The sequence below is a fragment of the Agelaius phoeniceus genome, chromosome 14 (genome assembly GCF_051311805.1).
Source record: "Agelaius phoeniceus isolate bAgePho1 chromosome 14, bAgePho1.hap1, whole genome shotgun sequence".
Lineage (NCBI taxonomy): Eukaryota > Metazoa > Chordata > Aves > Passeriformes > Icteridae > Agelaius > Agelaius phoeniceus.
The window spans coordinates 14,918,903-14,924,902 of record NC_135278.1 but is presented as its reverse complement, the minus strand read 5'-3'; positions in this window follow the sequence as shown (position 1 = coordinate 14,924,902).

Genomic DNA, 6,000 nt, shown 5'->3' with positions numbered 1-6,000 from the left:
AAAACTCAGCCATCACCTCACAGAGCTCCATTGACAACATACGATGGGCTGGAAAAGGGTGTCCAGTATCCTGGGAATGGTACCAGGGAATGGTACCAGTGATGGAACCCAGCCCTGCAGGATGGGAAGCTTCCACTTCTGGTGGCTTGTACTGACCCTTTAGCCCTGAGCCAAGAAATCTCCAACTAGGAACGTTCGGGGAAATTAGCTGAAAATCCCTCCTAGGTGTGAGACGGCTGAAATCACATCTGAAAGCAAATTTCTCATTTCCCAAGTCATTCCTGTTGCCTTTAGAAAAGAGTGCAGGAGGCCCTGGTCCTGTGGGAAGAGGGAAGTGGATGGAGAGCCAGAGGACAGAGCAGGAGCAGCAGCACAGGAGCCAGGCCGGGCCGAGGGGCTCAGGCGGGGCCAGGTGGCTCCGAACGCTGCAGGGAGGGACCGGAGCCGCCCGGGCCAGCTGAGCCCAGCACTCGGCAGCACTCACCGAGGGTTTATAGCCAGGGAAATGAATTTTTTAAGAGTCTCTCTATGATCTCTGGTCTCTGGCGTTTGGCTGAGCAGTCAGGTGGTCTCCAGCCACCCGACTCCACGTCCAGATGGCAGGGAGAGGTGGGGAAAGCAGAGCCTGCTGCAGAGCCTCATTCCCAGGTGTTTGCTCTGGGACCCTCACTCCCGGTGTTTGCTCTGGCACCGACATTCCCAGGTGTTTTCTCTGGGATTCTCACTCCCAGCGCTTGCTCTGCAATCAGCAGCAGCTTTTCTGCCCATCCCACTGTTGGACACCAGGGCTCTGGAGGTGCCAGATGGACACAGCTCATCCTGAAAGAGGAGGAACACTCTGAGCCTTCTCCCTGTGCTCTGGTGATGTTTTGGACTCCTCTCTCCCGCAGGGCACCGGGAGGCTCAGCCTGCTCATCCCGTGATCCCGGACAGACTGACAGCTCGCTGGGAATCAGCAGCCTCTGCTTTCCCAGCCATGGTGGGTCAGCCTGCCAGGGAAGCAACACTTCACCACTCCAAGCAATTACTCAGGATTTTATCATTCAAAACTCAAACCAGCGCCTATAAATAATCAGGATCTCTGTCCTAATAGCTGCATTTCAGCGTATTTTTAATTATCATTTTATGAATGGGTGCATTAGAGGATATTTAAATACCACGTCAGCCGTGCTGGTAATGAGGCAGGATTGTTACAGGCCAGGGCTGGCCATATATTACCCCAGTATATACATATGCTTCGACATCACTTTTAAAAATTAGCTATTTCAAGCGTAAAATTATAATTGGTTTGTCTAATAAAAGGATAAATAAATATCTATTTAACTTCATTACTGTCAAAGGCAGGAGGCTTTTCTCCATTGTCTCCTTAGGGTTTTATGGCAGAAAAGCTAATTAGCTGTAATTGGGTGGATCCAAGGCAGGGAAGGCAGGGGCAGCAGCAGGGCTGGCTGGGAATGGGGCACTGGTGGCTTTCCCGGACTGGTGTCCCAGTCTCTGCAGGGATGGGAGTGCTGCTGGCACCCTGGGCAGGCTCTGCCCCAGTGCCCAGCTCAGGGGTGTCTCTGGGGTGGTGCCCCTGCAGTGGGGTCACCTGGAGGTCCTTGCATGGCTTCCTGTGTTTTGATGGTCCCTCTGCCAAGCATCCCTCCATTGTGCCTTATCTGATGGGATCCCATCTGCTGGCCAGGGCTTGTTCATCCCTGTTTTGGGAGGGATCTTGCTCAACACCCATGCACACGTCCCACATTTTCACCTTTAAGCACCAAAGCTCAAATGCCTCCTGACAGCAGCCACCTGCATGATACAGGCACCACTCAAGACCCACCAGCCAGCAGAAGGGATGTGAATGTCCTTTCTGGAGAGTTCCTGGCCCAAAGCAGAAGTTGCCATGAGTCCCAGTGACACCCCACAGAGCCCAGAGCACAGACCCTGCCTGATCACCCCAAAACATTCTGAGCACCCTGGTGCAGTGAAGGCTGTCCCTGCCCGTGGAGGTGCAGCAATGAGATGCTCTGTAAGGTCACTTCCAGCCCAAACCACTCTGTGATTCTGTTCCCTATTTTTCCCTCCCCCTCTCCCCCAGGATCCTCCCTCCCAGCCCCTGGGAGAGGGATGGTGCCTGTCGGGGGGCAGTGGATGTCACACACAGCGATGCCTTGTGCCCGTGTACAAATCTCCTTTGCATATGGGATTTGACACAAGGAGAGAGAGGAGCAGGCCTGACACCCGTAGCAAATCTCCAAGCTGCCAGCAACAGCTTTCCTTTTTTAATTTTTTAGAGGAAAGGGAAAAGAAGGAAGGTTAATAATTGCACGTTGGCCCCTGGTGATGTGCTGGAGGTGGAGGGGGGGAGTGTCTGTGCGGGGGCATCAGCGCAGAGAACACGGTCTGGGTTTGCTGATCAGTTCTGCTTGTTGAGTGTGATCCAGGGCTGGGAGAAACACCAACAGACAGCGTGGAAAATTAATTTTTAATGCCTTTTATTAGTGCTTAAGCCATTCTGAGAGGATGAAATAATCCCTGTTTAGGAAGAGTGCAAAGGTCTCACAGGGCTGTCAGGAGCTGAGTCACTCCAGAGCCGAACTGATCCAAATGTGTCTGAAACCTTCGGGAGCCCAATCCCCCACACACCCCCAACTCCTGCAGCATCTTCCTACACAGCCACTCAAAATAGAGTTTTCCTCCCATGGAAGGGAGCAAAAAGCTTTGTCTCTCCCCTTCCACCCTCTGTCACAGTGTGTCAGCACTGCCACCAGAGTGGTGACAAGCACTGGCAGCAGGTCCTGCAGGTCCTGCCAGGGTGGGGACAATGTCCCCGAGTGATCCTCGCAGGTGGGATGGGCTGCATCCTCCTCCAACAAGCACCAGCTCCTCCGTCCCTTGTGGCACTGAGGGCTGAGCAGGAGGGCCAGAGCTGTCCTGGGCTGTGGGTTCTGTGCCCTGCAGAGCCACTGAGGCAGCTGGACAGGACTGGGAACAGCTGCCACCCATCCCCAGGAGCCCCAGCAGCCCCAGGCTGGGACAGGCAGTGGCAGGGAGGGGACCCCATCCCTGACTAACACTGGCAGCACAGTCACTGCTGTAGGGGAGGCTACAGGTCAGGATGGTGCTGGACAACCAGAGCTCTCCATTGCTCCTCCTCTCCCCAGGCCCTGGCAAGAACCTCTTAGTGAGGATGGAGAACAAATTTACCAAGGCTGGAGGATGGGAAGGGCTGGAAGGGGATCAAGATCCAGCACTGGGCAGCCTGGGGCTGTTTGAAATAGGTTTGGTTTCCTGGGGATGGTGCTCACAGGGTGATCTTGGTGGTGCCACCTGCCCCACAGTCATCACCTCTCCTCCTTGGTGTGGCAGGCACCCACCAGGGCCAGGTCTGGGGGGCTGTGCCGGCTGTCCCAGGCAGAGGCAGCAGCCACAGCCAGGCACACAGAGCATTCCCTGCTGGGATCCGTGTCCCTGGCACTGCCAGCACCCAACTGGGGTGACAGTCCCTGCACACAGCCTGCCCAAGGCTCCATTTCCACAGGAACACTTCGGCCAGTCCCCAGGGGGAGCAGGGAACTGAGCTTCTTTCCGCTTTAAAAATGACTGTATCAGTTCAGCGAGGAATTAACACACCTCCCACATGAGGGCTGAGGGCTGCCCCAGAATCAGAGCTGCAGCCTGGCAGGAGGGACAGCGAGAGTTGAGAGAATTAAAACCCCGTATCATAACACAGAGGCACGAGAGGGGCGAGCCAGAGCCGTGCAGATGACCCCTTTTTGTTCCTGGAATGCATTCCCTGCTGCCATCCACTTGCCTTTCAGTGCATGTATTCAGCACTAATAATACATTCCCTGCCCACTTCTGATGAATTTTATCTCTGTGTGCTCATGATCGTGTGGATCTTGCACACACAGAGGTGCATCCTGATACATCCTGCAGGTGTGGGTAAAGCACATACCACCTCCCTCTACACCTGAGAGATCACCCACACCCCTGGGGTACCCCAGGCTGAGAGCAGCAGCACAGCAAAGGTGAGAGCCCAGCCTGCACTGCCCACTTGCCCCAGCACCTCCCAGGCTTGGACACTCATTCCAGGGTGCCAGAGGAGGCAGAGGTCTCCCCCCAGGAGGAAGGAAGCTCCAAAGAGCCTCTTCACATGATGAATTTTAACATTTCTCTCCACGTCCAGCCTGAGCACAAATCCCCTCAAAGGCCCAGCCCAGCGCAGCAGAACTAATTTGAAATGTCAGCAGGGTCAAGCCCAGCTTCCCCAGCCATTAACCTGCCTCTCAACTCCACACTCCTATTTATTTACATAGGCACATATTTATTTAAGCCCCCGATCCCAGGCCAGGACTGGTTGGGAATGGTGGAAATTCCCTTCCTGCAGGGCCTGAGCTGCTGCTGCTGCTGCCAGGGGGACTCTCCTGAGGGCTCCATGTTCAGGGCACGATGTGCAGGCTGAGAAGGGGGCTCTGCACAGAATTGGCTGTTCCAGGCCGGGTTTCTGGTTGTGTTTTTATTCGATCCATTCCTGTCCAGAAGCAGAAGGCACAGCCTTGGCTCTGCAGGCAGATCTTCCACAGGCACAAAGCAGGGGAACTGCTCCAGAACATGGATTTATAGAGCTCTGCATTCCCTGGCTTTTCATCTTTGCTTCTGCTCCCAAGCAGATGAGAGTGAAGGGACTTTGGGAGTGCTTTTTCAGGTGCATTTGCTGCAGAAATTTGATCCCATTCCTGTTTTATTTCTGTCTTCCCAAGCACCACGATGGACCAGGAGACCTGGAGATGTTCTGACTCCAAACTCCACCAGACCCACCTGATCTCTGTCCCTGTCCCCTCAGCACTGCTGCAGCTTTGTGCTGCCCATGGATAAAGCCAGAATTCCCTTCCTCCCTCAGGGGCCTGTCCTGCTTCCCCCCTGGCCCAGTGCCACTGTCACAGGTGAGCCAGCCCAACCTGCTGGGCACAGGACAGACACCAGCACCAGCACTTCCATGGGAGAAGGACCTCCCAAGAGCACCAAGATCTTCCTAAATGCTTTTCCACCGGGATGTGCCAATTTAGAGATTAAAACCTCCTGCTGAGACATGCCTGGGACCAGCTGGGACTGCTTATGTGTGAGTGGGTGCAGAGTGGGTCTCTGGGAAAAGGGAGCCCCAGATGGATGCTGGAAGGCTGCAATGGGGATGGTCTGGCCTGGCTGAGCCAGCCTAGGCAGGGCTGGAGCAGCTTTGTCACAGAGCTGTGTCACACCAGCTCCCCTTCCCCTGCCTCGTGCCCAGCAGGTGCTTTGCAGGGAAAGCAGAGGAGGTTGGCTGCTCTTCACTGGTTCCTGTGGACTCATATCTCCTGGGTCCCCAGGGTCTGGGCAGGCTGGACCAGCACATCACCAAGGGGGCTGTCCCCCCTCCCTTCCTGCTGGGCAGCAGCTTGTGTGCCTTGTGAACAGAGCCTGACCTTTCTTTTTTTAAATTCCTGTTCTCATTGCTCCCTTGCACGTTCAATTCGAGGCTGTGGAGCTGGCTAGCCTGTGGTTTTTAAAAAAAAATATTTTGAAAGACCTGGCAGGGAATTAAAGGAGTTTAGAGTAACTTGAAATTAGCAGGACGATGTGAGACAGATGTTGTGAAGGCGGGAAGAGGAGCTCACTTGCTGTGTCTCCTCTCTGCTGTTGTTTAAAAGACCTTAATTTGATGCTTTTTTCTTAAAAGGAGGCACCTCTAGGTCAGGATAATGAAATCACATTGTCCTCTTATGATATTCCAGCACCTTCTTCTCTTGCTTTCTTCCTCCTCTCGTGTGCCTGGCTCCCAACCCTCGGGGCCGGCGGGCACGGATCTGACTCCAGAGTGCTTGGGTAGGGGATGAAAGGGGAAAAAGCAATAAAAAGTGGGGTAGTTCTCCCATTTCCAAGCTGATCTCTGGTGAGATCTGAGGGAGGGCAGGTGAAGGAGCCTCCCTGGGAGTGCTCAGTCTCCTGCAGCTGCAGCAATTCCCCTTTCAGGGGTGC